The 12462-nt window shown below is 44.3% G+C and overlaps 1 protein-coding gene across 1 annotated transcript in view; it reads left to right on the forward strand.

The window, feature by feature from the left end:
* The window catches only part of LOC124721452 (monocarboxylate transporter 3-like), a 430925-nt gene that overhangs the window by 135482 nt on the left and 282981 nt on the right, over window positions 1-12462 (forward strand). The window lies entirely within an intron of this gene.

Consider the following 12462-nt stretch of genomic DNA (forward strand, 5'->3'; position numbering starts at 1 on the left):
AACTATCAAAATTTTATTGATCTATAAAGTTATTTTCATATAAGTGACATGCCCTGCTATGGCAGGGAAAAGAAGGGAACCAGTGAAAAAATTCTCCTATCGGTGCACAATAAAGGCTAGTATCCTCCGGTTTCAAAAGACTCTGGCTGAAGAGGGCACCTTTCGAAATTTTCCCAAAAATTTTGGCACGTGAACGTATTCGTGTTCTTTTTATGCTGAGAGAGAAGGAGACAGTGGCGGTTGGAGAGGAATAAAGAGAAAGTGGTAGTGGAAGTGGATGAGAGCCAGTGATAATGAGAGACAGAGTCTGTGACAACGAAAACGAGGAAGAGAGAGATAGTAACAGTGTGAAGAGACAGCAGTAGTGGGAAGCAATCAGTGAGACAGTAAGAGTGAGAGAGAGCAAGGGGGAGAAAGTGACAGACTAAGGAGACGGTGGCTGTGAGACAGTGGACAGCGATGGACACAGAGAGCTAATGACATTGAGTTGGACTGGTTGAGTGAGCGAGAATGGACAGTTGGGAGTTGATGACTACGACCAACTCACAGCGATGGACTACTGAGTGTGGACGAGCATTTAGGGGAGCTTGTGGCAGAGAGAGTTGACTTTTATGTTAAAAAAAGCGCGAATATGTTCGCATCTCAAAATTTTGGGAAAATTTTTAACATGCTAAGGAAGGCGGAATGAGGCATCTGGTACCCCACTTTTCAGTTAGACTCGTTTAATAAATTGGAACATATTCGCATTTTTTGTGCTCCGATAGGAACATTTTTCTGCTAGTTTCAATTTTACTTTTAATCTAGCCTTCACATCGCCACAATGTGAATATTCGGCGGGAATGCCTTGTGGTTCGGATTCTACGTTAAACAGTATATCCCCTTTTCCCGGTACGGTTACTGGCGTAGGTTAGGGACACCCGCGTCGCCGAAGTGGCGTCCACAAGGAAGACCACGTCAATGAGCCGAACGTAATTATTTTTAGCCCACAAAGTTGTTGTTTACGATCGTCAGCCCGAAGTTTGGTTTTATGCAGCTCATCATTTTTATGACTTGCCATGTGATCTCTTAAGAACCAAAATAACGGCTGCATCCCTTCTCATGTATTCATGTCTAGGCTGCACCTGCGATCCTTTTCTTCAAGTATCCCTTCAACTACTGTTTTGAGCAAAGACTCGAGTCGTAATTTTTGTTCCCAAGCATTCTATCTCTTCCTTTTATTGTTTTCTTCTTCAGACATTTTTTTCTCATTAACTCGTTTCAGGGCGTCTTCGTTCCTTGCTCTAACAATCCATCAGATCTCGAACAGTCCCCTGTAACACCACATTTCAATGGTTTCTAATTGTTTCATTTCTGTTTTCCTTGATGTCCACCTTTCGCATCCACATAGTGCTGCCGGCCGCTGTGGCCGAGCGGTTCTAGGCGCTTCAGTCTGGAACCGCACTGCTGCTACGGTCGCAGGTTCGAATCCTGCCTCGGGCATGGATGTGTGTGATGTTCTTAGGTTTAAGTAGTTCTAAGTCTAGGAGACTGATGACCTCAGATGTTAAGTCCCATAATGCTTAGAGCCATTTGAATCATTTTGAACCAGATAGTTCTGAGCTCCAGACATAGCTTTTCCTGAACCTTGCTCTGGTCTTATCGTTTCCATTTTTGGATATTAGTGGCTGTTTCTTTCGAAGCTGCTCGTGAGCGTAGCACGCTGGATGGAATCTGTGCGAGGTACTAACAACCATGGCTGGCGTACCGGCCAGACTGACTGTGATTTTACGGCGGTTTCCAACGCTCGTTTAGGCAAATTCTGGGTTGTTCCGCACCTTTGCCTCAGAATATACGATACGCAAACAGTTAAAATGCGATCACATATTGAACACAGTTTGCAAAGTTCATAGATAGGTGGCGCACAAGATTTTCCTGCGTTAGATAACTGACGACTGAGGCAATGCGAAGGGCATCCAGCTGGAAACTTAAGTGAAATGTACAGCGCAGCCAATACCAGATAGGGTACACGCTAGCGAAAACAACAATTAGGTGTTTCTTTTGACAGAAAGCTCATCCTATTATGACAGCATAAAATCGTTGGCTGCTAACTTACAGCAAACAAATTGGTGGGATCATCCAACGGAAAGTAAGATGAAACTACCGATTGTATGCTATTTTGGGGTGGGTAAACTCAGTATTGCCATTCGGCTAGTAAAGTCGTGGTAGATGTACGTAATAAAAAGGAAATGAAGATTAGCGTTGGGCGTCCCGTCAACTGCGTGGACTTTAGAGGCGGGGGTTCAAGCTGACGTTGGGGAAGGAAATAATTCGTGTCCTTTTGAAAGGAACCATCCCGGAATTCACATAAAGCTATTTAAAGAATACTCAAAAATCATTATCAGGGCCGCGCCGAGTGGCCTCGCGGTTTGAGGAGGCATGTCACGGACTGCGCGGCCTCCAACGCCGGAGGTTCGACTCCTCCCTCGGGCATGGGTGTGTGTGTTGTTCTCAGCATAAGTTAAAGTAGTGAGTAAGTCTAGGGACCGATGGCCAAAGCAGTTTAGTCCCTCAGGAATTCACACACATCAGGATAATCGGACCGGGATTTGAATCGCTGTCCTACTGATTACGAGGCGTGTATTCACTCGGTGGAGAGAGACTTTACTCGCGAAAACGTATTTCACAGTACACTCTTTTCACACATTCTAGAGTACTGTTGATTGATATGAGGTTCTTACCACGTGTGCATAATAGATTAAGAATGAAAGATTAGGGCTTCGACAACGAAGGCATGAGAGATGAAGCACAAGCTTGGATTAGAGAAGGATGTGGAAGGAAATCGGCCGTGTCGTTTCGAAGAAACCATCTCGGTTCAAATGGTTCAAATGGCTCTGAGCACTATATGACTTAACTTCTGAGGTCCCCAGTCGCCTAGAACTTAGAACTAATTAAACCTAAATAACCTAAGGACATCACACACATCCATGCCCGAGGCAGGATTCGAACCTGCGACCGTAGCGGTCGCTCGGTTCCAGACTGTAGCGCCTAGAACCGCACGGCCACTCCGGCCGGCGAAACCATCTCGTCATCTGCCTTAATCTATTTAGGGAAATCACGAGAAATCTGAATCTGTGTGGCCGGACTGGGATTTGAAACGTTGTCCTTCCGAATGAGAGTCTAGTGTGCCAAGTGATAAGAGAGAAAGAAATATTTCAAAGGAAGAATAGAGTAAATGGCAGCTGCATAGTGGTGCCATTAACCCTTTGAACCAATCATCGGGACCTTCTAGCTGTACTACCTCGTTAGTCGGGGCAACACATTAACAGTCGAACTCATTATGAGCAGAGGTGTCTTCGTGTGACATAAGTAAGCTACTGGTGTTATTGCCGCTAATTAAAACAGAGAAAAGTAACGAATTTCGCTATGCCCTCCCAGTAATCCCTCTTTTCATTGAATCGGCATGTTCTTGACTGACGTGCCAATCACCAGTAACCTGAATTTAATTTCAGAAAGTATTTGAAAAAAAAGTACGAAAGAAAACTAAGTGAAAACGTTAGTTAAATAAGCTACATTGTACATCGAATTATCTTATTTGTAATATGTCATGTAAATGTGTACCAATATCATTGCAGGTGAAGTTTTTGTAAATACACTCTAAAACGAAAAAAAGATACAGCATGAGGGAACTAAGTGATTGGCACGAAAATCGGTAGATGTTATTTACATGTGCAGACAAACAAATTTTGCCAAACCTAAATTATCCTAATGACAAACACACACAGCCATGCCCGAGGGAGGACTCGAATCTCCGCCGGGACCAGCCGCACAGTCCGTGACTGCAGCACCCTAGACCGCTCGACTAATCCCACGCGACTGAGCAAGTTAATAAGAAGTTTGTCCGCCTCTGGTCCTTCTGCAAGCTTCTCTAGACACGACTTCGCTGGTCATCTGTGTTCAGTTCGATGCGGGACTCGTGACTGAAGACAATTGTACTCTAGTCAATGAGATTCCAGGCCGAAGACGTGCCTGGAGACGTCGCAGACGGCGGTAGGTTACCAACTTGAGTGTCGCCCGCCATACTGCCCGAAACCAGGTCTGGGGTGCCATTTTTCTTTTCATAGCTGGAACCCTTTGGCTGTCATCCGCGGAGCCCCTACTTCACAGCGGAACGTCAACGATTTTCTACGCTCTGTTTTGTTGCTCTTCATTACAAGCCATTACGGGCTTACATTTCAGCAAGGTAATAGCCACCCGCATACGCCGAGAGTTTTTACTGTTTGTCTTCGTGCTTGCGAAACCCTACCTTGGCCAGCAAAAAATTGTTCAAATGGCTCTGAGCACTATGGGACTTAACTTCTTAGGTCATCAGTCCTCTAGAACTTAGAACTACTTAAACCTAACTAACCTAAGGACATCACACACATCCACGCCCGAGGCAGGATTCGAACCTGCGACCGTAGCAGTCGCGCGGTTCCGGACTGAAGCGCCTAGAACCGCTCGGCCACCGCGGCCGGCACTAGGCCAGCGACGTTAATAGGTCTCTCCCCAGCTGAGGAGCAGGAGCATTATGGCATGGACCTCCAACCATTAGGTATTTAGACGATCTAACTCGCCAGCTGGACAGAATCTGGCACGATATCTCTCAGGAGGACATCCAACAATTATCAATCCATGCCAAGCCGAATAACTGCTTGCATAAGCGTCACAGGCGGACTAACGCTTCATTGACTTGCTCAGTTTGTGAAACTCTTTCACTTGAATAAACCATCTAAATGTTTCGAACTTGTAACCTACTGTTTGTCTGTATATCTACGTCATCGCAGTTACTGATCTACTGATCTCCGTCCCATTCGGATAATTTCTTCGTGGTGCGTCGTTTTTCTTTTTTGTCTGAGTGTCTATTACTATCATATCGGAAAAATAAACTTATTCTGGCGCCAACTTTAGAACAGCACTCACAGATTTCATCATTAAAACCTAGAGACTGTTATAAATTCTGAAGACAGTAATCAAAACGAAACGTTAAATCACCTACAGGTAATTTATAACTTATGATTTATTTCATTTAATCGTACTTTACAGCTTGGTGATTTCTGAATCTGGACATGTATTCCGGAGGATGGTGGTTCAACTTCATGTCCGATCAACCATCTCCAGATTTTCCATACTTCCCCAACTAGACTAAAGCAAATGCCTGGATGGTTTCCTTCGAAAAGGAAACAACTAATTTTTCTCCCCTGTCCTAACTTGCGTTCGGTCTGTAACGACCTTGTCATCGCCGGACGATGAAGGCAGAACGTCTGCAACGGTTGCGACAAACGACGAACTCGTTACTACATTTCCACGAGACTAATAATACTGGGGATTCAGTTTGGATCACACCCTTTTCTTTCCTATGGATGTGTCAGCTACTTCTCCAGTTTCAAAGAAAGATTTTGTTGCTTCACCTGAAATCACCTGGAAGAAGTAATTCGAATTCTGAACAACACAATCTGTTTTCCGTCTGAGGCTCTGGATATCCTTTTTCCGCTCACATCCATACAAAGACCAAATAACTGCAGCCATCACTTAACCTCTGGTAGAAATGCCTTGAATGTAATAACAATGACTCAGGCATATAAGCCACGATTGCCCAGTGATGGCTGATCATTCTTAGAACGTGACTCATAAATTCGATCGACAAATGCTCAGTGTCGTTTTGATGTACGTGCAACACAAGATGTTGACGTTAAACGGGGTATTTCGATTAAGAGAAGAAAAACAATTAGATAAAGTGCTATCTGATACAGAGCACACACGTGGAAGTACCTGCCTCAAACGATACGATTTCATGTTCCTTGCTTTGCTGGGGCAGTATATTCGCAAAAATGGACATGTGACAAGGTGAGTGCAGACACATCTACAGCCACAAAAGGGCGTATACCGAAGAGTCTTCTGCGCCGGTATGGATTGAGAAATCATACTACCTCTTTGGTAGACATTTGATGATTATGACCTTCATTGAGGCAGCTGTCTTGCTGTGACATTGTTCGAGTTAATCGGCAGTACTTGAGATAGCGAGTACCACCTCGTTTAGTTGTCGGCCTCGTCTATGAACTTTAGATAAGTAAATAAGTAACACAATCTAAATCGAGACATGTCAAAAATTAGGAGTGTAGATTATTTGGAAATCATCGCGAATTTATGTCTGACATTGAAAGTAGTGATAACATCTGACAGCTTCGCTTTGCAGAACTGTGAAAATGTAGGCCAGATCAGTTTATAGCATTCGCAAATGCTATAATATCGCAAGAATGACACTTCTTCTGCAAAGTAATGCTACTGAGGAGAATTCGTAAAATGCGCGTAGAAAATAAGTCACCATGTCCATTATATGCAAGTTTACATTTTAGTAAATAAGTCACCGTCAGACTACCGAGGCAAGACACTGGCGTTTAGCAGTAGCATATTCAGGCATAAAAATGTCATCAAAACTGAGCTGCTAGTGAAAAGAAACATTTCAGTAGCGTAAGTAATCGGGATAGCTACCCTCGAACATCCTTAAAAGAACTCACCAGAGCGCCACTATTTTTAAATGCTCGTACACTGCCTTTTTGTGTTACTCGTCAGTATAGACTAAGGTGACAAAAGTCATGGGATAGCAAAATGCTCATATACAGATGACGGTAGTATCAGGAATAAAAGGGTAGTGCAGTGGTGGAGCTGTCGTTTGTACTCGGGTGATTCATGTAAAAAGGTTTCCGACGTGATTGCGGCCACACGATGAAAATTAAGACTTAGAAAACGGAACGGTAGTTGGAGCTAGACTCAAGGGACGTTCCATTTTGGAAATCGGTAGGGAATTCAATATTCCGCGATCCATAATGTCACGAGTGTGCCGGAAATACCAAATTTCAGACATTACCTCTCACCATGGACAACGCAGTGTCCGACGGCCTTCACTTAACGACCGAGAGAATCAACATTTGCGTAGAATTGTCAGTGCTAACAGACGAACAACACCGCGTGAAATAACTGCAGAAATCAATGTGGAACGTACCCGTTAGGACAGTGTAGCGAAATTTGGCGTTAATAGTGTAAGTAGGCTGTTTAGGTTTCTATATTAGTAACGCCACGTAACGCTCTGTATGAAAATCACTGGCTGTGCTGTGTGCAGTCTGTGGCTGGGTGGCATTGTTGTAATATTCGCTATTGTAGTGTTGGGCTGATGGCTGTTAACAGCGCGTAGCGTTGCGCAGTTGGAGGTGAGCCGCCAGCAGTGGTGGATGTGGGCAGAGAGATGGCGGAGTTTTGAGAGCGGACGATCTGGACGTGTGTCCATCAGAAAGAGTAAATTTGTAGTATTGGATATCATGGACTGACTTTTGACCACTATTAAGGTAAATACATTGTTCGTTCTCTATCAAAATCTTTCATTTGCTGACTATGCCTATCAGTAGTTAGTGCCTTCAGTAGTTAGAGTCTTTTATTTAGCTGGGAGTAGTGGCCTCGCTGTATTGCAGTAGCTCGAGTAACGAAGATTTTTGTGAGGTAAGTAATTTGTGAAACGTATAGGTTAATGTTAGTCAGGGCCATTCTCTTGCAGGGAATATTGAAAGTCAGATTGCGTTGCGCTAAAAATATTGGCTGTCAGTTTAGTGTTGATCAGAACAGGTAAAGAGCGAAATGTCTGAGTACGTTCAGTTCTGATCAGCTGTTTGAAAATCAAATAATGTAAGAGGTTTACCAGCACAATAATTCATTAATTTTTCTAAGGGGACGTTTCAATAGGTTACGGCAGTAGACGACCCCCGCGAAGCCTTTGGTAACAGCACGACATCGTCTGCAACGCTTCTCCTGGGCTCGTGATCGTATTTGTTCGGCCCTAAATGACTGAAAAACCGTGGCCTGGTCGGATGAGTCGTTATTTCAGTTGGTAAGAGCTGATGTAACGGTTCCAGTGTGGCACGGAGCCCACGAAGCCATGGACGCAAGTTGTCAACAAAGCACTGTGCAAGCTGGTGGTGGCTCCATATGGTGAGTACTTGGCCCTCTGATCCAACTGAACCATTCATGGACTTCACGTTCGCAAATAACGTTGAAAAAAAAAATGGTTCAAATGGCTCTGAGCACTATGGGACTTAACATCTATGGTCATCAGTCCCCCTAGAACTTACAAGGGAACCTCCCCATCGCACCCCCCTCAGATTTAGTTATAAGTTGGCACAGGGATAGGCCTTGAAAAACTGAACACAGATCAATCGAGAAAACAGGAAGAAGTTGTGTGGAACCATGAAAAAAATAAGCAAAATATACAATCTGAGTAGTCCATGCGCAAGGTAGGCAACATCAAGGAGTGTCAGCTTATGAGAGCCGTGGTCCCGTGGTTAGCGTGAGCAGCTGCGGAACGAGAGGTCCTTGGTTCAAGTCTTCTCTCGAGTGAAAAGTTTAATTTTTTATTTTCAGATAATTATCAAAGTTCAGTCACTCACAGATAATCAACTTCGCTCTCCAAAATTCCAGGACATGTTGAGATTTGCTTGGACATATACAGGATTTGACGGTCTACGCACGGAAACATTTGAAAACGTAAATAAACATATGTTTTGACAGAGCACAGGGAAAACTGTACGACTGTGAAACTGTTGCATTCATTTGTTGCAGTTTATGTGACAAACTCTTATGTTTTCAACACTTTTTTGGGAGTGATTATCACATCCGCAAGAAAACCTAAATCGGGCAAGGTAGAAGAATCTTTTTACCCATTCGCCAAGTGTGCAAGTTAGGTGGGTCGACAACATATTCCTGTCATGTGACGCACATGCCGTCACCAGTGTCGTAAAGAATATATCAGACGTGTTTTCCTGTGGAGGAATCGGTTGACCTGTGACCTTGCGATCATATGTTTTCGGTTCCTATTGGAGAGGCACGTCCTTTCGTCTACTAATCGCACGGTTTTGCGGTGCGGTCGCAAAACACAGACACTACACTTGTTACAGTGAATAGAGACGTCAATGAATGAACGGACAGATCGTAACTTTGCGAAAATAAAGAAAGTAAAATTTTCACTCGAGAGAGGACTCGAATCAAGGACCTCTCGTTCCGCAGTTGCTCACTCTAACCACGGGACCACGGCGCTCATCAGCTCACGTTGTCCTTGATGTTGCTTATCTTGCACATGGACTACTCAGTTTGTATAATTTGCTTATCTTTTCATAATTCCACACAACTTCTTCCTATTTTCTCGATTGATCTGTGTTCAGTTTTTCAAGGCTTATCCATTGTGTAGATTTATAACTAAATTTGAGGGGGTTGCGATGGGGAGGTTCCCTTGTTAGAACTACTTAAACCTAACTAACCTAAGGACATCACACGACACCCAATCATCACGAGGCAGAGAAAATCTCTGACCCCGCCGGGAATCGAACCCGGGAACCCGGGCGCGGGAAGCGAGAACGCTACCGCACGACCACCAGCTGCGGACAATAACGTTGGAAATTTTATGGATGACAATACGTCATGTGACTGGGTCACAGCTGTTCGCGATTGATTTTAAGAACATTCTGGGTAATTCAATCGAATGATCTGGCCACGTAGATAACCCAACATGAATCCCATCGAACATTTATGGGACATAATGGAGAGGTCACAACATCCTGCACCGGCAACACTTTCGGAATTATGGGCGGCTATAGACGCAGCATGGCTCACTATTTCCTCAGGGACTTCCAGCCACTTGAGGTCTGCCACGTCGGGTTGCGCACTACGACGGACAAAAAGAAGTCCAACACGATATTAGGAGGTATCCCATGACTTCTGTCACCTTAGTATATGCCAGAGCAAGACTGAAGTGTAATTCCACTTGCGCTTTCGAAATAGTTATGGCTGTAAGAGTACTGCCAGCAAAATGCAGCCTTCCGAATTCGAGTTGTGGTCCATAACGCAGTGAAATTACTTATTCACCCTTGCATAAGGGGCGATCAAAATGTTTCAGTTTGAAGGCTTGCTGCATCGTATAAGTAACGATGCGGGCATATAAGCACCGACATGTAAACAAGGGATTAGTGTAGCATACGTTCCTTTCCGACGTGGGTGCAGTAAATGTGGAAACGTGAACTACGGCGACGTTATTACCAAATGCAGCCAGACGGGCCGCCGGTGTGGCCGAGTGGTTCTAGGCGCTTCAGTCTGGAACCGCGCGACCGCTACGGTCGCAGGTTCGAATCCTGCCTCGGGCATGGATGTCCGTGATGTCCTTAGGTTAGTGAGGTTTAAGTAGTTCTAAGTTCCAGGGGACTGATGACCTCAGATGTTAAGTTCCATAGTGCTCAGAGCCATCCAGACGGGACCGACGTGCTGTTATTCTTTTCTTGGTTGCCGAAGGACAAAAACAGTCAAATATCCATCGCAGAATGAAGAATGCGTTTGGGGCAGCACGTCAGTCTGTGGAATGGTGTTCCCACGTCCGCGCTTGTCGCGATTCGACAGAGGACGTTTCCATATCGCAAATGTCGTAACGTACAAGTAACGCGAAAAGAAGATGAAGCACCAGCCCTATGGACCTGATCTCTCCCCGTGCTATTGTCGCGTCTTCGGTCCCTTAAAAAAAACCTTGAATGGTCGACGATTCCTGTGGGACGAGGATGTGAAGCAGGCAGTCACGCAGCAGGACATAGTGTTTATCTTCAACCTGGTTCATCGGTGAGATGAATGTGTCAGTACTCGCGTACTCGTAGCGTAATGCAGCTTTAAGATGTGGCAGAAAAAGCTATGCTTAACCTAACTTTATTCCTTATTTTTAACTTTCGTTACTGTATTGATAATATACGAGGGCTATCCACAAAGTACATTACGCTTTGGAATTAAAAATAAATAAAGTATTGGAATTTTTTTATTATATACAGATGAAAGCCACGCTTAAATACTACTTTTCTACATAGTTGCCATTTAAATTAAGGCACTTATCGTAGTGATGGACGAGCTTGGAAATTCCTTCGTCGTAAAATTCGGCCGCCTGCGCCTTCAAACACGTGGTTACCTCTTCTTTTGGGACAGAAAAGGTGTGATTTTTTTGGATATCCTGGAAAAAGGCACTACAATAAACTCTCAAAGGTATTGCCAAACTCTGCACAACCTCAGAAGAGCAATACAAAACAAGCGCAGGGGAAAGTTGGGCTCAAAGATCTTGCTGATCCACGACAACGCCCGGGCCCACACGGGAAATGCCACTCGTGAAGTTCTCGAATCTTTTAAGTGGGAGTTGTTTCCTCATCCGCTGTACAGTCCCGACCTGGCACCCAGCGACTTCCACTTATTCCCAGCAATGAAGAAGTGGTTGGCTATGCAGCGTTTTGATGACGACGCACAGCTTCAAGAAGAGGTAACCACGTGGTTGAAGGCGCAGGCGGCCGAATTTTACGACGAAGGAACTTCCAAGCTCGTCCATCGCTACGATAAGTGCCTTAATTTAAATGGCAACTATGTAGAAAAGTAGTATTTAAGTGTGGTTTTCATCTGTATATAATAAAAAAATTTCCAATACTTTATCTATTTTTAATTCCAAAACGTAATGTACTTTGTGGATAGCCCTCGTATAACGACAAACTTAGAAGCCAACAGTCACTGCTCTTGGAAATTGGAAATTTGTGGTAAGGTCTTATGGGACCAGACTGCTGAGGTCATCGGTCCCTAAGCTTACACACTATTTAATCTAATGCCTGATTGGCATACCGATTCTGGACAGTGCGGCCTTCAAACGGAAACTCTTAGATCGCTCCTTACAGTGTTCTAAGTGTTCTGTGACGAAAACTGTAATTACTATCTTTCGTATTAGTATCAAATTTCATTGCCTACAAGCCGTGATGAACTTGCTGTATGAATTTAGAAAAATGACACACGCTGTTTTCCATTGCCCGCAAATTATTTTTCTGTTGACCGCCAATGAAACTACATTGCTGCTGCAATCGGAAAGATAAATGAGACATAAAAGCCTATTTACAAGTAATTAACGTTACAAATGCCAATGATGTCCTGTTTGTTCCTTACACAAGTTGTTGTTACCTTTTGTAAATGATTATCTGGTTTACCGCTGGCGATAACATGTGGTCGAGAGATAAGGCCACAAGAGTGGGACGGCGTAACGGGCAAACAACAGACGCGGGCACTATGCTGCCCGTTCCCACGGACTGTCCGATGACCTGGTCTCTAGGCTTTAACATGTGGGAGAAAAAGCCATGCTTAACCTAACTTTATTCCTTATTTTTAACTTTCGTTACTGTATTGATAATATATAACGACAAACTTAGAAGCCAACAGTCACTGCCCTTGGAAATTGGAAATTTGTGGTAAGGTCTTATGGGACCAAACTGCTGAGGTCATCGGTCCCTAAGCTTACACACTATTTAATCTAACTTAAACTAACTTACGCTAAGGACTCGCCCCAAGGGAGGACTCGAACCTCCGACGGGGGAAGCCGCGCGGGCCATGGCAAGACGCCTGAGACCG

Source organism: Schistocerca piceifrons, chromosome X (assembly GCF_021461385.2).
Source record: "Schistocerca piceifrons isolate TAMUIC-IGC-003096 chromosome X, iqSchPice1.1, whole genome shotgun sequence".
Lineage (NCBI taxonomy): Eukaryota > Metazoa > Arthropoda > Insecta > Orthoptera > Acrididae > Schistocerca > Schistocerca piceifrons.